Raw genomic sequence first — 26,272 nt, 5'->3', positions numbered from 1 at the left:
AACACTTTATTAAACACAGAAGATGAGCCAAATTTGATCCAAAGACCATAGTTGACAACATTTAACATAACAAAAATTTAAGTTCACTGGAAAAATTTTATAAACTTGATAGTATCTAATAAATTACTTAAACACCATATTTCAAAAGCTGAAAAATCTTATTATCTCAGAACTAAATTTTAACATAAATGAAACTTTACAATAGTTGTAAGTTAGGAAGCCATCCCAAAAAATTGTTTACCTTCGGTAAAGTGAATCTTCAACTCACTGGCATGGATAGAGAAACACTTTGATGTTTTAGCTCCAGTACCATCAAAGCACATAGGAAGAAGAACATGACTGCAAACCTTTTGCTGGAAGAATAAATTTTCACGATCCCACCTTGATGAGTGAGTTTCAGTCATTTTGGAAAGTTCCTGTAGACATAATGTTGCAGTAGCCTAAAAATTATTCCATCATCATGTTTCACAACACTGTAATACTTCAGAGGCAATGACATGAAATGGAAAAATAAACATTGTAATGTCTGAAAAATGGTTAGGAAATACAATGCTTCAAATATTTAAAAGATATATATATATATATATATATATATATATATATATGCTGATAATTTATTTGATTTTGTGTTTCATGTGCACACAAGTAGGGTAAATAAGCAATTATGTATTAGAAATGATTACTTGGTTGAGAAATTATTAACAACAAATTTATAATTGACAATATTGACTGAAAGCAGTACAAAATTGTGAAATCTAAAATGGATAAAATGTAGGACATGAAAATTAGTAAAACTACGGAAGAAGATGGAGCAGTTCACCATTTTACTAGGTTATTTCAAGGTATCCCTTGTAATATCTTATGGCTTAGACTGTAAATGTCTCCAAAAACTCTCATGTTCAAGGCTTTTTGCTGGCTGATGGTGCTATGGGAAGGTAGTGGAAGCAATAAACAAGGCTCCAACTGAAGGAAGTTGGGTTATTGGGGCATGATCTTGAAGGAGATATTGGAACTCTGGCTCCACCTAGCTCTTTGCTTCACAGTGTGCTCTCCACTGTGTTATCCTGCCTTGTCATGAGCCCAAAACAAAAGACCCAAATGACTGTGAAATGAATATCTGACACTGTGAGTGAAAATGAACCTTTTCTTCTTTTCAGTTGTTTTCCCCAGGTTTCTTGTCATAGCATTGGAAATCTGATTAATGAATAATATCTGATGAGTTAGGTGCAGAAAATTGTGCTGTTAGAAAGGGTTTAGTATAATTACTCAATTTAGTTTTAGTGGACATACATTAGCTCTAACAAAAATCAAGAAATTCATTGGTTTTTATTAAAAATCAATTATAAATACATATCCCTGAAACGTGTCTCAATGTAATTCAACACTGTATCACAATTTTTGTCAGAATATAATTAAATTTTAAAATTAAATTAACTACAAAGACATTCATTTCCTGTTTAAACATCTCATGTTTATATACTGTGAAATAAATTCAAAATTTTGTGGCTTGAGAAAGAATGAAAGAATTGCACATCAAATTTGTAAAATTAACAAAAGCATCTCCAAAAACTTAATGTGGTTGATTTTTTTAGATGAAGAAATGACTGATAGGTAATAATGAGTGAAGTGATATAGGGAGATCAATAAGCCAAATTGAGATCTTACTAAATTAAAGAAAATAGGTGACTAGAATAAATCTCTATGGAAGAGTTCTTGACTAATATGCATGATGTCCTGGGCTTAATCTGAAGTATTGTAAAGAAATTTTGTCAAACTGAACAAAAAAGAATGGAAAAGGAAAAAATAAAAATTAAGTAATGTAAAAGAGAAGCATCTATGTAAGATGAAACTCATAAAGTTAACCAGAAATCTATAATAAACTTAATGATTAGGATCATGTATAAAATATTTTTAATGGTTAAAAGCTGACATGAAAAGATTAGAAATCCTAAATTAGCCTATAATCATTAAATGCATTCAATAATTTATTATAAATCACTCTACAAATGAATAATCTCCAGTGATTTGGTGAGTTGATATTAACTTCTAAGAAACATAACATTTCAAAAATGTATAAAGAATTAAAATGCAAAATTCACAACTTACTTTTATAACCTCCAATGGAATCTTTACCACAAAACTGGTAAGAACATACACGTAAATCATCACACTAAATTCAGCAAGGTATTTGTCAGACGACCATGATTTCCACAAATCTAGGAATCATTTGAATCACTTCATGATTTTTCTATTTTAACTATATTAGGTGATTCTTGTCCACAGTTTAAAGCATTATTTCATTTAATAATCAAGTGCTGTACTAATAGCCAATGAAATTGAAGTAGATAAATTGGCAATAATCCCAGAAACACCATAAAGTCTCCATTATTGTATACATACTTAAGTCTTCCTTTTTTTTTTTTTTTTTTTTTTTTTTTTTTCTGTTCAGCAGGGCAGTGATCTCTCACTTTGTGTAACATATTCAGATATTTAGGTATCAGCTCACTTAAATAATGTAAAACGTGTCAACAAACATGAACTGAAAATCTCTTCATTTGTGTTTTCCTCTCAATGTGGACACATGATTAGTACAGCTCGCAGTAGAGACTCAGCACTCTGCCTGCCTCAGGATCAAGGAACCTGGAGTCAGAGACAACAAGCACATTAGTTTGAAGAAAAGAAAATATGTAACATATCAAACATCCTACATGAATTATTCTCACAGATTGTTCTTAGAAATAACTTTGCTTACAGAATAAGAGAATAAATTTAGTTATTAAAAACATATACACATTTTAAAACTTTTGCATCGTTTTGAATAAGTCTAAAGATTCAGCACAAAACAATGAAATAGCAAAGCTAAGAAAATTTAAAAGAAATCATATCAGGCTAAGAATTTAAATTACAATTTGGTTTTATCAGACATGGTTATTATATAACTTCCAGAGAAGTTCATGATACTGAGTTCAGGATACTTATTAGTATTACATTTTTCTTTCGTGTAACTAATAAGGCATTCCAAAATGCTCTTGGGAGAGGTTTTGAAATAAGGTCATTTAAAAATGAGAACACCATATAATAGTAAATTCCCTTTGACCCACTTTTACCAAAGCTACTATAAAGATGATTTTTAATTATTTTCTTCAGCTAAAAACATTAATTATTTGATTATACAAACCTGCTCTGTAACTTTTAATTTTTATTTCTTTGAACATAAATTTAATCTTTAAAATAAAATTTCTACTACACTTATCTACTCTTAAATTTATTTCTTGCACGCTAGTATTTGGAACTAACTCCATTTAATGACCTATTAGAATAAAATTTCACTCTTTATACTTAATTGAAAAGGTATACTATCTGCTTATGTGTAAATGTTTAAATGTACTAGCCAAAATAATTAGTCTTCTGTTAAAATAATTTTGTAATATTTTTGTGGTCTTACCTGTTATATTGTTTTCAATGCTTACCTCTAATGCTTGATAACTTTTGTAAAATCATTTATTTGCTTCTTATTTTCAAAAATGAGATTCAAATTCTCATTGCAACACTACAAGTGGAAGCTTGATATAAGTGAATTATATCAAAGATTGAGAACATTGTTTGACAATGACAGCAGTGAACTATTTGCTCTTCAAATGTCTTTTTCTGATTATATCTGGCTTCCATATTTGCATTTTTGTGATGAGTCTATTCTATTTTACTGTATGCTTTGTGTAACCTGTAAAAATAGGCAGACGTTTACTTTTTCTTATACCTTGCTTTTAAATCAACACCACCAATACTCATTATACAACAGCAATGCAAACAATGAGAGTGACTACCAAACCCTTTCTGGTCCCTGAGAAAGGAGCTGGAAAAATGAGTGCTAGAAACACGATATGTGCATGACATTGAGCAAGATGAACAAAGAATTTCATTAGTTCTCAAATAATTCTTGCAAATGGCACTGGTTTTTAATCTATCGCTCCTTTGCCTATAAACGTGTGTTGGTGAGGGTGACATTGAAATAAGCAGCATTATTTTTGTTGATCTTTCTAATTTAAACATCTATGTTTTGTAATTATGCTACAATATACTTTATAAATTTGTTTTTTCTGGGAAGCATCATTTTGGAAAGTACAACCTGAAATTTGCTTTCAGGCTTGCAATGGCCCTTTCTCCAAAACAGAGCTTCAGCAGTTAACATTCTGAGAGAAGCTGCAGGAGGATCTGAGAATCTCATGTTTCTTGTGATCTTTGTTATATACCTCTAAAGGCCGCGTGGCCCTCATAGAAGGAAATATGGTTGTAAAGAGGAAAGAATGCACACAGCTGCCTGTGATGATGAATGGGAGGACCTAAGCCCTCAATTTGCATATTTTGAAACTCATTTAAACTTCTTCTGCTTTGGTGAAATTATAACAGAGGCTCAAAAAATGTAACTTGTTCCGGTAATATATCAGTGCTCATTGGAGAAACATATTTAATGCAAGATGTATATCAGGATTTACAAGATTGGCTTACAGTGGCTACCCACAGAGTCAGGTGTGGAAAAGTGCCAAAGGGCAGTCTACTTTCTGGACATCTGAAGGAGCTAGTTGAATGCCTGGAGTTCACTGAGGTGTCCTGTGTGAGTCAGAATTACGAGGTTGAAGGATCTGTGATAGAAGGCTGAAGTGTTTGTGCTGGAAGTGAGAGGCGACAACATCCAAGGTGAAGGTGGAAACTGGAGCTCCTCCACGAATACACAGGAACTATCCTTCATCATTTCCCTTTATACCACTGGGCTGGCCAGCCTACTCAGGGTGAGAATTGTCTTCAGTAAATTCTCTCAGCAACACCCAGAACTACACTGACTCAATTTACTTGGGCAATTCCTACTCAAGTAGACACCATCAGTTAACTATGATGGTAGTTGCATGGTGTTTAAGCTGTGTGTTGAAACTGTTTTCCATCATTCCTGCCCTTGTGTGATTACAGATTAAGCTTTAGCCATGGTGGGAAAAATAAGTGTGAGATGTAGAAGCTGAGACTGAAGCAGCAGTCACTACTTTTAAATCCAGTTTACAGTGCTAGGGGTTGCTGTAACCCACACATGCTTTTATCAGACTGCTGGTTCACTTTGCAAAGTTTGGACCATATTCACAGTAGGTCTGTCTTCTGGAAGTGCATATGTCTCTCTTTATCCTATGTCCCAGGACAGGCATTAATATAGTTCTTTTCTAAAAGATTCAATTTCTTCTGAGGTCATGGAGGTTGAGATGCAGAAGGATGGACACAGAGCACAGTATGCCTTTGTAGATCTGTTTCTCCTCACAGGCTTGAGTTGTATTTGGCATTCCTAATTCAAGTCCTGCTCTTCTTCCTGACTACTCATTCTGCTCACCTACACTGACTTCACAACCATGAAAGGGAACAGACGAAAAACTTTTCATGATTCCTCAACTCTAATGATTGCATAAGATCAAATTTCCCTAATAAATTTCTCATTCTACTTCACTTGTAATAGTTCTACTTCTTGATTCAAACTTAAATAAAATACACTGTGCATATTCGTTATAAGCAACGCATGGGATAAAAAGTGTTTTGGATTTGGGAATCTTAAAGATTTTAAAATATTTGTATATGCAGAGAAATGTCTTGGGGATGAGATCCAAGTAAGATCATGGAATTTATTAATTTTTAATACATTTTCAACACAAAGCACAAAGACAATTTTATGCCATATTTTTAGTGCACCTGTGTTTTGATTTTGGCCAATCACATGAGGGCAAGTATGAATTTTTTCACTTGTGACATCAATTTGGAGCTCAAAGTTTTTGGATTTCAAATGTTTGGAAGAATAATCCACTTGTGTTTGCTGGTTTCCACGTGCAGCTGGTAAATGACCAAGATTCATGCTTCAAAATGGCCACAAAATATATACAATTTTCTTGTCAATGAGGTCAATATTTAAAGTGGAAAAGGAAAACAATGGATGCAACTGATTCCTCTAGTAATTAATAATAACATGACTAAACTGCCTTTCTCAAATTGAGTTTCTACTTTTGTTTTTCTATGTACAGATGCTGGAAAGAAAATGTATCAACACTACTATGGTCTGTGTTGGATCACAAAATATACAATATTATTTATACCTCCCTATTAGATATCACCATTAATAAAAAACAAGAAATACTATCTTTGGCATGAGATACTTCATTGTTTTTATGCATTTTAGTATAGCTTTATCATATGAAATTATAGAGTCACTCAATATATTCATCTCTCCTAAATGTGAATTTTGTAGCTACAGTCTATCTGCATCTAGGTAATTTTGTATGATTGAGAAACTTTTTCACTGGGCGTTTAATCCCATTTATGTTCTGAGTAACCAATTTGTATGTTATATTACCTGTCATAACATCCCCATAATACATAACGTATATCTGATTTAACCACTATAATCTCACCAAAATGCTGTTTCTCAGTTTAGTGTTCTCATGGACTTTGATTTTCAAAGAGAATCTTCCAGACATCACAGCCAATAATCATCTTAGAGAGGCATATTTGCAACAAATGTCCTCAACTCTTGTCAGTAACATTCCTGCTTTATCAATACCTTTGTATTTTATATACAGTGCTTGGCTTATTCCTGTGTAGTGTTCACAAATGAATCTGCTTGTTCCCCAGTCACAGTATCAAGTCCAGAACACTGCTTCTTTAACGTTTTAATAATATACAATTTATTTTTTTAAATGTTTCTTGATATTATCTTTAGAGGGTCCAGAGTTTTGTCATACTCTAAATGCGTATTTTCCTTTCAGTATTTAAAAGCTAGAAAGTCAATGCATCCTTGGTTCCTGCAATAGTTAATGAAGGAATTTGATTAAAAGATTAGTCTATCATGCACACTAAACGTATTTCTAATTTTAAGCTCTCCAGTTCCTGATTTTGTTAAAAGCAAACACTGATTAATCCTCACGGGCTAAATTTAATGAAAATCATATATATTTTATTTTATTACTTTACACAAATCAGATGAAGAATATAAGATTCTCCTTTTTGGTTGAAGGAATTTATACATAAGAGTTGACTTTCTAGTCAATATACAGAATTACTCTTATCAGGTCCAATATATATATTTTACTGACTCTAATGAGCAAATGATAAAGTATCACCAGAAAAAGACAATTTAAGAAATAATTTGTATCTTGAAATTTCCTTATAATATTTTCTTAATACCAAGTTGCTTTCACCAAAATTAGAAGTCATAGGCAAAAATCTGGGAAGTTAGGAAGTTTTTCATGTAAATATAGCTATTTTAAAATCATGTTTGATAACTTGGAGTTGAATAGCTTCTTGTAGAGGTTAATTATTCATGTTTTGCTATTTTTTCAGTAATAACTATAAATCTTCTAAAGACAGCTCATTATCTTTTATTGTCGATTTTCTCCTTTTTCCAGTAGGATAATATTTTTAGTGGTGCACATGTCCATTTAGTATAAAACACACACACACACACACACACACACACACACACACACACACACACATTTTGAAACCTTTTTTAAGGTGACTAAGGCCATAGTCTAAATCATTATTAGGATTTCTTGAAACTTCCTCCTTTAATCTTCATTCACTGATTTTGGAATGAATCTGTTACCCTTCCTTTCCATCTCTGTCCTGCTGTCTAGAACATTTGGTAGACTGGATCATGTATTAGTACCATACCTTGGAAATGACCTAATGTTCATCTCCTCCAGGATGCCTACCTGTAAACTGATATATGAGAGCACAATATCATTCTACATTGTACAATCATTTTATTTCAGGGCTAATCGTATACAGCATTACCCGATTCTAACTGATACAGTTATTATAAATTTAAGAATTTGCGATGATGCCTTTGTTATTATTATACTTAAATTTTTACTGACAGTTTTAAAATGTTACCAAATATGTAGATTTTTAGCCATAAACTAACTGCAAAATCAAGTTTCTAGGTCTTTAAGTGAGAGGTAGATATGTAGGCTTAGATCTATGTATGAAAGCAATATAAATTAATTCTATAATTTAGAATAGGGATTTTTATGACTTACACTAGTTTAAGGCTTAGATTCGATGTTATCAAAAATAGTTTTTGATTAATACTTACAAGGATCTGACAAAAAGTAAATATTTAATAGTGATAATTGCTAATATGCATTACATACACTATGAAATAGAAGTAGTTTTTAGGATTTTTACTCCCGTGATACATTTAATACTTACAAATCTTTTGGAATAGAAAATAATTTTCCTCTTCTGAGAAGCTCTTCAGATTCTATTATTATTATTATTTGTTTTCCAGTCAGAACATGATAGAATTTCTGGGCCCCATTCCTGTGTGAGAACAATTTAGGAGAACTTAGTAACAACTCTTTCTCTTGATTTCCGCTGCCATTTTTGTAATGAATGTTGATCAGATGGAGGCCCATAGAGGCAGATTCCTCTCAAAATCTACAACTTAAGGAAAAAGCTCCTTCCTCTTCAAAATCTTTTCAAATCACCTCTGGAGAGTAGACTTGGAGTAGAATGTTGGTATAATTTCATATCTTCGGTTGTTTACATCTGTCTATTTCCATTTCTTCAACCTTCATTGAAGACTATTACTCATTACTATTATTTCCCTTTGCTCTCTGCTGTGAATGGATTCTCTTGACACCATTTTCTTGCTGACTACAAGACTGTGGCTTATTGTAAATCATCATTCTCCCCTCTGGAGCTGTATTGCTTTGCCTAGGAACATTTGGTAATATGAGGAAAATTTTGAGTTTTAGTTACAGGGACTGATAAAAATACAGTTATAACTTATACGGTGCCTAGGAATACAGTTCACTGATTAGCTGTCAAAGTTGCTTCCATTGCATGGGACTTCCTCTGTCGGTACACAAACTGAAAACTCAAGACAAAATAATGAAGAGAGCTGAAGATGACATTCATTTTAATCAGACTGGGCTATGGTTTATTATTATAAACCTCTCAACTTTATGCTACTAATTAATTGATACTACTTCTGTTTCTATAATGTATCTCTGGCTCTTTATGACCTAAGCTCTAACTTTGTTCACCCTTAGCAGAACAGCTCACATGCTCTTTACATGTGGCTGAACTAAGTTCGTAATATTTCACATATGTCAAACTCTCCAAAGGATTTGCCTATTTGTGCATTCATTGTTACCTCAACATGGGATATTCATATAAAACTTGTAAATGCTTACAGCAGATTAAATTACTAACCTGTGGAAACCTTGTTAGATCTGCTTAGTTCAACTTTAACACTTCTCCTTATGGGTATAAAATAAATGAACATTTGACTGTAATTACTAACATAGTTAAAATTCTTCCATTAGTATTTCATAATCTCTTTATGTGAAGAAAGTTACACTAGCAGTCTTAGCATCTTACCTAATGGGGGAAAAAAAAAACTTAGATAAGCTCATTTCTCCTCATACCTCATACAATTCCTCTTTATAAGAAAAAGTGACTCTGGTGTCATCATCAGGGGCTAAACCCACTGAAGAACAAAAACAGAAGAATCAACTGGAAAACAAGTAACAAAATGGCAGAATGGTAGACACAACAACTTTTATTATAAATAATTACATTAATTGTAATTAGTATGTTTTCACAGACATATAGGCAGAATTGATAAAACATTGTTCAACAATACATTTTTTGTAAGAGATCACTTCATACTCAATAAAATAGGTGTGTTAAAGTGTAAGAATAAAAGAAAAAGGCAAACTGACTGGGCGTGTGGTGCATACACCTGTAATACCAGCACTCAGGAGGCTAAGATAAGCAGAACTGCTGAGTTCAAGGTCAGCCTAGGCTACATAGTAAACTCATGGCCAGACTGAATTACAGAGTGAGATCCTGCCTAAAAATAAATAAATAAATACAAATAAACTATGAAAAGTTTAATAAAAATAAAGTGGTCATGTTATTTTAATATGTGATGATGTAAACATTATGGAAAATAAAATTAATATTAAACAAGGAAATTATATAGGGATAAAAGGATTGATCCAACAGTAAAACAACAATTCTAAATTTTGATACACTATCCAGATTCAAATCAAAGTAAATTGACAGAATTAAAAAGAGAAAGACAAATTCACAAATATCATTAAAGTTTTCCATATTCTTCCAGCAACCAAGAGAAACACAAACAGAAAAAGAGCAATACAATCACCTAAAATGATCTTATTGACCATTTGGAGCACTGTACTCAAAACTATCAGCAAAACTGGTAAAGTTTTAGAAAGATTGACAAAAATGTGTAAAAGACACAAATCACGAAGAAGACTGAAATTGAGGATATCGTTACAGATCTTGCAGCCACTTAAAAGATAAGAGAATACAATGAAAGTCATAACATAACCTCAGCCAACCTGAAAGAGAAATAATGAAAGTATTGTATCAATTAAATAAATTGATTTGCAATAAAAATATTCTGGCCTCAGGTTATTTCATTGGAGACTTCCAGAAAACAAAGGAGAATTAACACAAATTTTACATATTTTCTTTGAGAAAAGACAGGCAGATTTCACAACTCAATTACTGATGTTAAATTTAGTTATACACAAAAACAGGGTAGAGATTATACAAAAATGAATACTAAATAATAACAGTAATAATATAGTTCATGAATTTAGAAACAATAATCCTCCCAAAAATTGGCAAATTAGATCAAAAATATATTTTAAGGGTGATATATCTGGAATGAGTATGATTTATGTCAGGTATGCAAGGCTGGTAAATTTTCTAAGTAAATCAGTGTACTCTATCATATGAATAAGCTAGAGAATTTGATACTTAAGAAACATTTGACAAGGTGTAACATCAGAAAATTTTCAGCAAATGAAAAGAAAATTACTTCAAATTTACAAAAAATGTATGTATAGTTCTACCACTAATAGTAACGATATAGGAAAATGGATAACTGTTCTCTCAGGGTTGTAATTGAGCAAAGATGTCCATTCTCATCATGTGTGTTAAACACAATATTATATTCTCATTATAATAAGCATGAACAAAAGGCAAGCACTTTAGAAGGGAAAATGAAACTTGCTAATAGTTCATATTTACATAAAAGAGCAAAATCTGCTGGAATTTAATACATTAAATCAGCAGGTTAATGGGATATAAAATCAACACAGAAAAAATAATTACATTTTTATATGCTAAAAACGCACTTTTGGAAACTAATTTAAAAACAATATTATTACAAGTGCTCTTAAAACATACTAAATAACATGTATAATATATATATATATCTATATCATGTTAATTTACCCTGAAATTTTCAAAATACCCATTAAGGAAATCAAATAAATGAAGAGAATCTAAATAAATGAAGAGAATATCTATGCTAATTGATCAAAGAATCACAGACCAAAAAATTTAATATTTCAAAACTCATCTATAATTTTGGTATAATTACTATAGCATAATTTTTGCTGACATATACAAATGATGTAAAATATGTATAAAAAAAGATTATTGAAAAGCTGAAGCAATCTTTTAAGAAAGAAGTGGGAAATACACTTCTGTCAAGTTTGAAGGATCAGTATATAGGTATACTCAATTAAAAATTATATAGAAAAGGGTGATGGAAATATAAATACTCCAAACAAAATATAGAATCCAAAAACTATCTCAAACAATATGCCCTCATTTTTCAGTTTCTATTTAATTTTTATTTGTGAATTGACACAAAACAATTGTATTTATTTACAGAGTTTCATGTGATGTTTTAATACATGTATACAAAGAATATACATGTATACGTCTGTACATATACAGACTCCATGTTTAAAGCAGAGTAAACTTACCTGCCTTTTGGAAGTGTTCTTTGTGATGAAGAATTCAAACATCCTTTCTTCTAGTGTCTTTGCAATATACATCACTTCATCATTTGTGCATTTCTTAAAATGATCTGTGTCTTGAAATCACCCTCAGTGTACCTGAAAGAAAATAAAAATTGAGTAATAAGAAAATAAAAATTGAGTGTGGGAAGATCATCTGGAAATGGTTACAGTGGTTCATGTGAAAAATAATGATCACTCAGCAAAATCAGGACCCAAGGAAGCATCTGTAAGCTTAGGGGACAGGCTGTAACTAAAATGAGCTGGCGTTTGAAATCTTCAATATGCTTTCAAGTTCTCTCACTTTCCTTGCTAGATAAGAGGTCGGAATGCTGATTTTGGAAAGATTGGGAAAAAATCCAGTCTTATGAATTAAAAGAACTGAACAGTCATCAATTTGGTGGGTGTCTTAGGAGATGTAATTAGAATATCTAGAATATAGTAAGAAGTTATTTATTTGAAATTTGAGTTTACAGAGGAAGGTAGGCATGTTATGCTGATACAAATGATCATGAAATCACAAGTAAAGATGAAATCATAAAAGAGTAGAACTTGCAATGTAAAAAGAAATATTATAACAACTATTTGGAGGAGATCACTAATTTCTTAGTTGAACATAGTGGATAAGCTTTTGAAAGATATTAATGAATAATACCGGAAGATAGAGCAGTAAAAATGTATATTTTTTCTCCTGCTTTTAAGTCTATTGTAAACCATCAGACAGATTTTTGTTCTGTATGTAAACAAAACCGACTCATAATTTAGTGGCCTAAAATATTTATTTTATTCTCATAATTCTCTGCATTGTTAAATGTAAGTGTTTGGAGACAGCATCTCTAAATGTATTCCAGGCTGGCTTTTAACTCACTGTACAGACCAGGCTGTCTTTGAAATTGAAGCAATCCTCCTGTGCCAGCTTCCTGAGCGCTGGGGTTTCAGAGACATGCTACCACATACTACAGCATTTTTTGTGCTGAGTCAGATGTTATCTGGGTCTGGAGATCTGCAGATTTGGTTGCCCAAGATGGGCTATTGACTGGCTGCTCTTGAATTTGGCTATTTGGTTGAATGGTTGAAACTGAATCACAGAACCTACAATGGTAGTGAAAAGGGACATTCCAAAGGAAGCATACCATGAAAGTGAGCAGAAATACAGTTAATTAACCACCTAAAACTGATAAGGACACTGCATAAATTGTTCCATATTTTACAAGTCGAAGAAGAGAGAGGCCAGTGCTAATTCAACATGGAAGAAAAACAAAGTATATCTTAGGATAGTAGTGGTAAGAATATGCAGCCAATTGGACCCAAAACATTTGAAATAATTAAAGAAAATGTGAGAAATAATTAAAGAGAATAAAGGATGGTGTGGTGGATTGACAACTGGTGATCAACTTGTAACACCTAGCTGAACTGAACCAACATGATGCTGAGTGTGAAGCGCCCACCTGAGGATTGTTGTCAACCACAAGAAAAGGAGAACTGGAGAGGAAGAGGTGGTGCTGTTGGTTCTCCTCAAGTAGTGTGGTGCTCTGGCTTTACTGATATGAACCCAGCTGTTTTCATTGTTGGAGGAGCTCAGATCTCATCACCACTGAAGATGATTGTGGCTCTTTTAGGGGGAGCTCTGTTCCTCACGTTAAGCATTGCTTTCTGCCTCCAGTGTAGATCCCTCAGCCTGCTGGAACAGATCCTTCATGCCTTTGGCACAGAATTTCTAGCTTCCACCACTGACCTCCAGGCCTTCCAAGTACAGATCCTTGACACAGACTTGCATGCAACATTGTTATGGGCTGTAGACCTGCAGCTGGACTTGAGTGGAGCATTGCCAAGGTCTGTAGGGCTTCAACTGGATGTGTACTGTACTCATCGCTATGGGATCCAGGCCCTCTGCTGAATTCTTTAGGTCTTTAGTGTGTGAAAAGATTTCCTGCACTATTTTTGCATTTGACTCTTTGGGTTAGTATCATAAAATAGTTCCATAAATTGTATACCCTGTATTAAATTGTTTCCCTTGCAAGCTCTGACTGTAACTGATGCTCAGTTCTGTTAAATAGAAATGTGGCCATTTGCAGGATCATTTATTCTATTTTTAGCATGTTTCTAGTTTTTGTTGACTCAACTAGTCAGGTTGTTTATCTTATTCAAAGCAATAATACAACATGTTTATCTCATTCAAAGCAATAATACAACAAGAAAAAATAGCATAGCAGATACTAGTTATTGTTTTCTACATTTTTCATAGCATGCAATTCAGGTCCATCTGGAAACTTCTCCATGCTGAGAAAGTGTAGGGATAATGTCATGCTATTCAAATTAAACTCACTTGTCTTTTTTAATTAAAAGCAAAAATAATTTTCTGTACATAAATATACAGTTGTAAAGCAAAGTAGAAATTCTCTGGAAAAAAAGAATTAGAAATATATTCTAGTACGTAAATAAGATACTAATACAGACATATATGTTTCATGTATTATGTCAAAATCGGATCATCCAGAGACATACAGAGAAATACTTAATGGAAGGCATCTAGGACCAGATCTTTGCTCCTTAATCAAATGTCTTTTAGTAAAAGTTTACTAGAAAGGCTATGTCAATTTTCATTAAAATAGCTTCTTAAAGAAAAAAGTGACTTCGATTTATGTCACGAATTATTTCAGTAACTAACATAAAATTGTTTAACGTCTGAAACAGATGTGAACAATTAAGATCTGTGAGCTCCATTATAAGGGAGATATAATCTGGTATAATCTGTTTCAAAGTCTACGAAAGTATTAAAAATTGTTAAAAAAATATGCAAGAGAAAAGGACAACCACACTTAAATCTTTAAATCTTGTAGGTAGATATGTAGTTAGGTCTAGAAGCCAAGCAGAGAGTAAGAAAATGTAAAGAAGAGACTGAAATGTTGTTATGCACCTGATAGAGTGTATGAAAAAATAATAGGTATGAATTGCGGTTCAAGGATTCTAGTCTATAACCATATATAATTCATTTTTGAACTTTTAAAATGTGTGGAGGGAAATCAGTCACCAAGAATCTCTTATGCTCTGAGTGTAGAAAATAAAATTTTTATTTTATTTGCAATGGGCCACACAGTTCCTTATATTCTGATGTGTTTATCTTTGTGTTACATATGTATGTATCACATTCCTCAACTGCAGATAAAAATGAGAAACACAACAGCTACGTAGACACTATGCAGTGACTGAATTTAGCTTTGCATTCCCCACAACAGTTGCCTGACACTTTTTACAGTCTTTGAGTGTTTATATCCCTGTCTCTTTTGAAATGATTTCGTACAGACAGTGAAATGTCACATACAGTAGTGGAGATTCTGACAAGCACTCTGGGGCAATAGCTGTCAGACAAATAAAAGCTATGAACAAGTGAGAAAGTAATGCTTCAATAGCCATACAGACTTCAAGGCTTTTATTCTGATATGTTTTTTCTATACACCAGTAGTACAAAATTTAAGAATTTATCTGTGACATCACAAATTTAAATTGTAATGTATTAATTATACAGAGAATATCCCTCAATCTGTTTTAAAATGTGGTTACACATTTTTATATATTTGATATTAGATAAAGCATGGTGACCTACCAATAAATTACCAAACAAAATATTACTTTGGCTTGATGGATTAAACATTATTACTACTTAAAATAAATCTTTGAATGAACAATATAGCAAACTTCAACAATCTTATGCCTTTAGTTTCATGAATTTATACTTAGTCATATTTGCATGTTGCTCAAATAAAGATATTCAGTATTACCTCTGTGTCCTAATGTCTCAAATAATTATTCTTGCTCCTATGACAGTAATTTATTTTGCCTATTTGTAAATTTCACAAAATGAAATCATTAACCATGTTACTTGCATTTGGCTTGTTGTTTAACATAATATCTGTGAGACAGTATTCTGCTTTTATTACTGTGACATTTTCAATCAGTTCCAGTGCCACTAACTTTTATGTTTGCTCATTTATAACTTTTTGCACTGTGTCTTATTTCCAATAAAGAGTTCAACAAAAATAAAAGATGGGTATAAGTTAAGCCCATAAAATATACCAGCATCATTAGTCTTTGGAGAAATGTAAATTAAATAACATACATTTACAAAATAATGACTATACCAAATTCCTCCAAGGATATATAATATTGAAATTCACAGATACCAGTGTTAGGGATTTAAAATGACACACAGATGCTTTGAAAATTAGAAGTTTCTTAAAAATTTAAATATACATGATCCATGCATTCATTTCCTTAGGTAGATAAACAAAAGCAAACATCCATGTATAAACATCTACATGCACGTTCATAATATGATTCATAATTATAGCCAAAAATCTAACATAATCAAGTCTTTTACTTTGTGTAATATCATGCAACAGTGAAAAGTGATAAGCAAATACATAAAATAACAATATTGATAAATCTCAGAATCAGGATACTCTTTGAAATAATTTTGAATGAAATATGGGCATATTATATGATTACATTTACACAACATTATAGAAAATTCAAGTACATATTGGATAGCACTGTAAATATAATAGATGCTGTTGCTTGGTAGGAGACAAAAAAGAGCATAAGGTGTAACAGATATGTTCAATATCTTGAATTTGACAATGATTTTACAGATATTGGTATTATAAAAACCTAACAAATTGTACACTTAGTTATATATTATTATACAATAATTACTATAAACCATTAAAATAAACATTTTTTACATCAACAGGATGGCAAGTATTTAATTATACCCATTCCATCATTTGATACTGATGTGTGTTAGAATTTAAAGTACTATGATAGCAGTTGGATTTTTATTTCCCTGCTAAGCCATGTTATTCATGGTGCATTATTATGCTGCTTTTTAAAAAATCTTTGTTTAGTATTGAAGCCAACCAGACAAAAATAACCAAAAAAAACCCCATTTATTATAAACCATAATTGTTTTTTTCACTTGCTGCAGTAAGGAGGGCATGTACTATGTGAAATCATGGCTTCTCAATTTTAAAGTGTGAGATGTTTATAAATATTGTATTGTCTCCCCATGTTAAAAAATACTTTAAAGAATAATAAAATCCAAAATTCACAGTAGATAGTGTGGTAATGAAAGGGAAAGAAAGTGCTCAAAAGGAAAGAACAACTGAGATAAAGGAAAAGAGAAAAGAAAGAATAGAAAAGATTATATGTGTCTAGGTATACATACATTTGTGTGTATATATATATATATATATATATATATATATATATATGATAGATAACTATACACTAATCTCTATTAGTTCATCAAAACAAAGCTTGTGCTTTCATTGTTTGATTGTTTGATCATTAACAATATGAAATATATTAACTAGTGTTTATTTCCGACCTTTTTTTGAAATCCTGTATTGTTTCTATCTTTTTTTTCTGTTTTGTTTTTTAAAATAAAAGTGTGAAAGGAGATTTCATTATTGAGTTTGGACTTGAGTTTTTTATGTTCAAGAAAATAAGGTATTCTTCGGATTAGTTCTTATCAGAAAGTAGGAACAGTTTAGTGATTTGATTTGAAAAGAATATTTATGCAAGAACGAGAAGAATGGAATGTGGCTAAACTTCTATTTGCTAAATCATCAAATGGGATAGTTAGGAGAGAAGAGCATCTGATATTTTTGTTGTTTTCGCTAATTCATTGTTTCTCTCTCTGCTTGGACATGATGGTGAGGACTCTCTGTTTCACTCCTCCGCTCTCCACAATGGACTTTTATGGCACCAGTATTATATGAATTCCTTTACTTTCTCAGGACTGACTCAGCACCTAGCTAATAGTACTGAGTTAATCACCAGTGGGCAACTGTCAACTTGTCATGCTTCTTTTTTCTTATTATATGTTTTTCCTATTTTATTTTATATTATTTTTGGTGCCAGGGATCGAACTCACAAGCTCACACTTGCCAGGCAGGCACTTGTTTCACTCAGCTAAACCCTGGCAATGTTTTTCCAATTTTAAATTGGAACATCTGCCTTTTGATTAAGAACTTGAAAGCAGTATTCATTCATTCTGTAGATCAGACATGAGTTCTTAGTAAATGTGTACACATATACAAATATGCCTATTTGAAAAGACATCTCTCTCTTAACTCTTACCTATTTTTATTTATTTTAATAAATAAAAATTCTTAATGTTAATGTAATCAAACTTAACTATTGCTTTCCTTTTATATCCTTTTTCTTACCCTTAAGTTATTAAGATATTTTGCATGTTAGTGAATAAAATTATCACTATATTTTTTTCAGAGCTGTCATCCAAATACAATTTATTTGTCATTATATTGAGGTAGTAGTCAAAGTATTTTTTACTTTAGTACAATATTTACAAGGCATTGACTTCATCCAAGACAATGACGAATGTAGTGATTAACAAAATGTCATTCATAATTAATTTAGTTGTGGTCTGTCCTAAATTGCCTATAAAAGTGAAATGCTGTGCATTTGAACAAGTCCTGTGTGGGTGAAGAGTCACATGACATGTTAATTACCAAACCCAATTTTGTAAGATTATGTATTGTATTAGTCATTTTGTCATCACTGGGATAAAATATCCAATATGTTCAGCTTCAGGAGAAGTTTATTTTGGCTGTTACTCTTAGAGGAGTCAGCAGGTGGGTATTCTACGGGCTCCATGATAGAAACTGTAAGGAGAAGCCAGGCGTGGTGCCTCAGGCTTATAATCCCAGCACTCAAGAGGCTGAGACAGGGGCATCCTTGTGAGCTGGAAACTAGCCTTGGCCCCATAGTGAGCTCAAGGCCAGCCTGAACTGCATAGAGAGACCCTGTCTCAAAAGACAACAAAACAAAACAAAAATGGTAAGGAGGAAAGACATCTCACACAGAAAGCAGAGAGAGGAGCAGAACAACAATACACTCTTTCAGTTCAAAGCCCCAGTAACCTACACTTCCAACCAAGCCCCACCTCCATTAACATGTGAGTATTCAGTGAATTAACTGATTTGCATTGCGCCCCATCATCCAACTGCCTTCCAAAAGCCACTCCTCTAAACACAGGAGATTCTGGGAGACAGTTTAGATGTAAACTATAGAAAATATGAACTTATTTTTAGGAAAATATGCTAGTTACAGTGTCTTTGGAAATTAACTAGAAATTTTTCTAAGAAGCTGCCATGTTAAGAAAATGTCTTAAAGCGTACGTCTTTTCAAAAAGGACAAATACCAAATTTTCTCACTTATATGAGGAATGTAAACAATTTGAAAACATCGAAGCAAAGACGCAGATTGTGTAATGTTAGTTTCCAGATCCTGTGGAGGGGGCAAAATGAGAAGATGTTGCTCAAACCTATAAAACCAGTAAGTCTGTGGCTCTAAAATCCAGCAGGGTAATTGTGGTTACAATGCTGTGTTGTATACTTGAAATTCGTTAAGACTGTAGATCATTAAGTATGTTTATCAAAGACATACAATGATAACTATATGAGACCATAAATGTATTATTTAGCAGGTCTGTGGTTTCATTTCATAAGTATACATATATCAAAACATTATATTTGGCATAGTGTATAAATTTATCAATTATATCTCAGTAAAGATGGAAAATGAAGCTATAATTCCTTTCTTTTAATAGGTACACAAGTTGCAGTTTTTAAAATGTAGTGCATAATAAAAAAGATTAAACTCAAATCTTCAAATGATTACTCTGAGAAAAATTTCAGTCAATCCAAATTAATTAAGAAAAATTTACTCATACTACAGTCAGATACATACCATGCAACTTTTAGAAACATTTCTCAATGGAATGAGTATCATTGGCTATTACTTTAAAATGTTATATTTTGCATAATAAGTTGAATTATTTTTGAAGTGCTTTCAATAATGACAGTCCACAGCATCACATTCTTGTATGTTATCATTTACAAACACATTTTTAATACAAATATTGTTTGAGACTTTAAATTTGTATGCATAATTTTACTTGCTAATTAGATCATTAATGTTACATTGTATTAAAACCTCTGATATAATTCAGCTGATAACATAGAACATTCTTCACATTGGCAGTAAAATAATAAAGGAGAATCCAAAAACAGCAGCAAATTGAATGCATGAAAATAAAATAAAATTAAATAACAAGCCTAAGCTTAGACCCTATGATTTTCTTACATAGTAATAGGATTTGAATTTTATTATTTAACTTTACAGCAGATAGAAATGTTTACATAACCTATAGCTTTCATAAAAAATAATTATTTTCTTGTCTAAAAACAAGTATTCAAAAAAAATGTATTGTGAATCAACAAAGCAACATGTTCTCTAGTCTATTCTACTTGTTATTATGCTTCTGTTAAAAATGCCAAAGAAGAGATTTAAATTTATAACTGTTGAATAAACCTTTAAAAGTTAATGTTAATTGAATGTCAGACTTTTTTACTTACTTACATGCTTGTTGACATTAGGGGTCATATGATTGAAAAATAAGCCAAAGAATATGTAAACTATTCATAATATTTACTAGCTTATAGAACTTTAAAATATTGGCCCTATACTTATTAATATCATACACATCTAATATGCAATAAAAGAAGCAATCAATTTAGAAGACTTATGAAGACATATTTCTTTATTTAAATGAACAATATATGTATAAACCATCAAAATCTACAAAAATGTGAATACATAGTTCTTAGTGATGCTATTATAAGGAATGCTACATAAATGTGCATGTCACTGCTTGTTATTTTTGGCCCTGTTAGATTAAGAAAATATATATTGCAAATCATAATATGTACACCTAATATCTGACTATGTAAAATAGGATAATGTCTAAGATTTCAATATCTCAAAAATGTTATGTTTTATAACAATTTATAAAGACTTTACTTTGTGGTCTGTGGTCTCATTACTGATTCTATAGGAAATAAAATAAGTATAATGTAATTGGAAATTATAGAAAAGACAGATCAAAAATTATGCCAGCTTGTCAATAACTACAAATGGAAAATGAAGAAAATTTGGAGGGGAAATTGTATTGAATGACAGAACCATTCACAAGCATTATTATTTCTAACACAGGCTAAATCTTGATGACATAAGTCTTAAGTAGATATAAATTAGACATTAATAATAAAAACTTGTTATATGGATTTTAAATTTGCACTAAAACTCACTGAAATGTACATTATGTTTTAAAAATTTTACTGATATATAAGTGTAAATGTCAAACAAACTTGATGAAATTGAACAGACTATGTTAACCATGATTAGAGTTAACATCAGGACACTGTCAGTGCTCCAGCATCCCCCTTTCCCTTTCTTCCTGTCATTAGACCTTGCATTTAAAAGTGATCCCTAGCTTGATTTTTAACACCACAGTATTTTGAATTTGAATGAAAAATTTACAAATGAAATGTTGATGCACATATAATTTGTATGCAATTTATTTCTATCAATAATATGCATATTAGATTTGTTTCATATAGGATCACTTAACTGTAATCTGGTCATTATCTTTTCTCTATATTTATATGTGACTACATATTAATTTACTTTCATGAACTCATTCCATAGTTATTTTTGGAAGTGTGTTCAGATTGGAGCTTTTGAGAATAATATTTATGGATAAAAATAGTTTTATCTAGGAGTTTGATGAAAATATATGTCTTTCGATTAAACTAATTAGAATTTTATATATATATATATATATATATATATATATATATATATATATATATAATTTTTGAAACGAGGTCTTGCTGTGCAATTCAGGCTGCTCTTGGGCTCACTTTGTAGTCCAGGCTAGTCTCGAACTTGCAATGATCCTCCTGCCTCAGCCCCTCAAGTCCTGGGAATACAGGAGTGTGCTATCACGTCCAGCTAGAATGATATTCACACAGCACTACAGAAATATATATGTTTCTTTCCCAGTGGTTATATCAAATTATAACCATCAGACATGGATGACAGGACTATCTGGTTTTTATCCTTGCCAACATTTAGTCATTTTTCCCAAATTCTGATAGCTGACAATGGAATCAATTTATGTTTCCTTAAATGGTAACAAAATAACTTTTTCCTGTTTACTGATTTACTTGGCTATTTTCTTTGGGAATACATCTGTCAATTTTTCTATTGAATAATACATTGTTTCCTTACTGAATTTTAGGAATTCCTTACATATTCTGGACTTAAATGGCTTGTATATAGCAAATGATAATATTATATTACAATCCAGGACTTAATGTTTCATTTTTATTAAAATCAAGTAGGTTGCAATAAGTACATATTGTTACTTGGTTTATAATAAAGAATCTGTCAAAATTGTGGAGACTAGGAATGTGGTAGTTCATCAATATCTTGAATATTTTAATTAAATAATATATATTAGGGATACATTTCAGAAAGATGGTATCTTGTTGAATTTGTGTTGGAATCTTGTGAAAATTTCACAGGCTTACAAATCCACAGAACTGAATTTTTATTGCTTAGTCTTTATTCTATAGTGAGATTAACTTATCTTAAAAATTTTGAGATTTGCACCTAACCAGTAGATGGTATTGGTTTATAAGGTGCTTACAAAAATTAAATTAGAAAATACAGTTCTACATTATTTCAAGTTTTATTATACATGATACATGAATTATTTAATGTACATTACCTACATGTTTGATTTTTATAGTAATATTTAAAAGACTATTTCAAGCAGTTCAGATATAGCACAAATTTTACAGAATAAAATGTTTCCATAGTTTGGCTTAAATACCAAAACATATGTTTTGCCCTATAACTATAACATAAAAATTTGTCCATAATGTTGATTATATTTTACTTCAGTCATATGTACATTAGTGTGTTAAATATAGTCAATTCTTACTTTGTTAGATTATTTTTTAAAAAGTGCTTTAATCATAAAGCAACAAATAAATTTTAATAATTAGATATTTTTGATGAAAATGGTGTATGTAGTGTTTTTTTTTTTTTCAATTTTCTCCATTGTTTGGTTTTGGATTTATAAATCTATTTTCAAAGGTTTTGAACTTTTTAAGAATCTCAAATTCTATATAAATAAAATTCTAATCACTTTGTATAATATATAATTATATTTTAAAAACATAATTCTCTAGATATTTTCCTGCTTGGGTAATTTAAGGTTTCTATCAACTGACATGAAATATGTGATATAAAATGAGAAAGCAAGAGCTCTCACATTCAGCATAAGTAGCGATATGTACAAGCATTCTTCACTTAACAAATATTATCTGGATGTCTTGAGCTAAAGTAATTTTTAAAAGATAACAGTTAAGTGAATTGAAATCTGTATAAAAATAGCTATCCCAAGTGTGCTTGAAATTTTGATTAATATTGTATATCAATTTTGATTAATATTGTATATTTTAAGGTCTTCTAAGTCCTTCCTATAAAATTAGGAATAGAAAATTAAAAATTACATGTTCTACATTTCTTCTATGACTGTAGAAAGCAGTGCACATTTCTTTTAATGGATGAAGTCACAGGAATTTTCAAATTGGACTCTTTTCTGTAATATTCACTACCTATTGATATTCAAAAAAATATAAGAACTTAAAAGTAGTGGAAACTGCTAAAATCATTTCCTGTGCATATTATCTTCACTTAGATCTGCTAGGATCAGTGTAGAGTAGTAGCTGCAGTTATACTGCCTTCCAAGCACTGGGTAACAGGCCTGTCTGTGGGTTTATTAGCTGAATGGTACTGCAAGCTGTTCCTTAAACAACTAATCTGCATTCAATACCTGGGTGATAAACATGACATTCACTTTGCTATCCTGAACTCCCAACAGTGACCCTAAATAAAATCATTAAAATGCATAAAAATTTCTACAGCTTTGCATTTGTATGAGAAAACCTCAAACAAACAGTAAGTTGACCAAGTTCTGATTCTGTAATAGAATGCACTTCTCAGTTTCTAAGTAGTTTTCTCAAACCAGTCATAACCAAGAATTCATCTATTAAATATATGATTATGTCATGGCTGTTAGTGGAAGGAATCTGACATTTTATAAGGACAAACAATTTTGGAGAATGGTTTAAAACTATTTTGTATAAAGTTTTGTAACAGTTCCAGGTAGAAATAAGGGAGATTATACCTCTTTTGGTTTTTCTTCTGTTATTTCATAGTATTGCTATTATTTTAGTAATCCATAAAGAGAATGAGACAAAGAAACTGTCCATTATTGACAATATTTGTAAGTGTTTAAAGTGGTACCAAATACCTAAATTTAAATAGTCTTTAAATTCTGATTTTAATTTATGATGTGAATCTTCTATTCTTTATCATTTTGGTTTATTTTAAAATAAAACTGAAAGAAAACACATTGCAAAGGAAAGTTACTCAATGTTATTAAGAGAAATATTTGTACGAGTATTTTATATATACTTATAATTGGTATAATTTACTTCATAAAAGAGTTCTGAATGAGTCTTTTTATACATAAATTGTACTTATCAGTAATTTTATACAAATAAATGACCAAAATATAGCAGAGTGCATAAATTATTGTTAACTGTTGTTGAATATAATTATCCTTTAAAAATTAAATATAGATAATTGTTTCTGTTGTATCGAGAACTACATCAAAGTAGTAACAAGTATTTCTTTTCACATTTCAAAAGTGGATAATAATTTCAAAATAGTCTCATTGTTTTCACAATGCATGAGTAATAAATCACATCAATAATTGTTAAAGTTTGTCATTTTAAAAATGTTTATTTCATGATAGCAAAAGACACCATCTGTCTCAATGTTAATGAAATTTTTCTTGTTTCTACAAAAGCATTTGTATGTATGTATTTATATACATGCAATTTTAGCATTATTTCCTTCTTTTATCTTCATTATCATTATTGTTATGAAAGAAAATTTTGTTATTGCCAAATATCATGATTTTTTAATGTCTCACAAACTGTGGTCTGAATGTAGTGAGTTTTTTAATCACTATTATAATTTCATAATAAGAAACAGTCTATTTAAAAACATGTTCTGGGCAAGATAAATAGAACTGTGAATACAAAATACAAACTCATAGAGAGATTATAATTTATTTCTTCTTTGGTATTATAAGCCTAACTATAATGCACGCTGAACCTTGGTGCACTTCTGAGCATAAACTTGTCTTCTAGGAGCTGTTTTCTTTTTTTCCAGTTCCTTCACTGTCCTGCTAATTGTCTTTAGAAAGGACAAAAATCACGCAACTGAATTGTCACCGGTCTGCTGGAGGTTACTTTGCTGAATTCAGGTCAAAATCATGAATTAACAGAGTGAAGCTCTGTTAGTGACTTAGCCATTTTGCAGCTCCGGGTTTTGAGCGCCAGTGATACCCAGCCCTTATGCTGCACCTCTGAGCAGTTCTAGTCAAGCCTGGCAGCTTCTTAACAGGTAAGGCCAATGGGCCCTTTGAGCACTTTCTGGAGTTCTAACAGCTTCTGCTGCCTCTCTGTGGTCTCCACGACTTTTTGCAGGTATTTTCCATCAGACTTTGCCAGTCTGTTGGTTTCTGTTGCTGGCTGCCCACTCATCTCTGATGCTCTTCATTCACTATTGCTAGTCTCTACAACCCTTCAGAGCGAATAACCCCATGTTACCACCTCTTTCATATGTAACCTGCTCTTCCCACAGACCTGAGACAATAATGAGAGATTTACAGAGCCACCCAAACAAGGCTTTAATGGAACCAGTGCTACAGCAGAGAAGGGTCACATAAAAGGGAGCCTTCATCAGTTGATGCAAAGAAAGTGAAAAGCTTTGCTTCTATAGGGAAGAAGATGACTATGTTTGCATCTTGTACATTTTGTGCACCTGCTTGAGAACTTTCTCAGTAATGACAGCAGTGGACACAGTGAGAGTAGAGTTATGACAAATGGTGAAATCATTTATTTAAAGCCTGCTATTGCCAAACACATACCTCTAAGAGCCAGAGCAGGCCTCTAACATTATTGCAGAACTTTGGGGGAAATGACTGCTTTAATGATGACTCCCAAGTTTCAGTTAAAACAATGGGACTGAATTATGACTATTATTGCTTTGGATGAAACTTCAGAGGATTGGCTGTGTTAATCACAAGGTTTATGGGTTCAGAGAGTTTGAGGATATAATGAACAGGCCTCACCCCAAACTTTGCCTACCAGGCACAGTTTCCAACTGCTCCTAGGAGGGAAGGCAGGAGGTCTGAAGTGGCCAGAGTGAAAACAGGGCTATGCTGCTGCCAGCCCAGCTGCAGCTCCTGCAGGCAGATCCTAGAGGGTAAGCTGTGAGCAACCCAGAGCATGTGGTTACAAAGGGCCACTCTGGGGAGCAATAGGATGGAGGCCAAGCATGGCCATTGCGAGCCAAATTATGTCCTTTGGGGTCAGGCGTTT

The sequence above is a fragment of the Cavia porcellus genome, unplaced genomic scaffold, assembly GCF_034190915.1.
Source record: "Cavia porcellus strain 051 isolate PalLab524CR breed Dunkin Hartley unplaced genomic scaffold, mCavPor4.1 scaffold_24, whole genome shotgun sequence".
Lineage (NCBI taxonomy): Eukaryota > Metazoa > Chordata > Mammalia > Rodentia > Caviidae > Cavia > Cavia porcellus.
The sequence above is the reverse complement of the archived record's forward strand: the minus strand, read 5'-3'. Positions refer to the sequence as shown.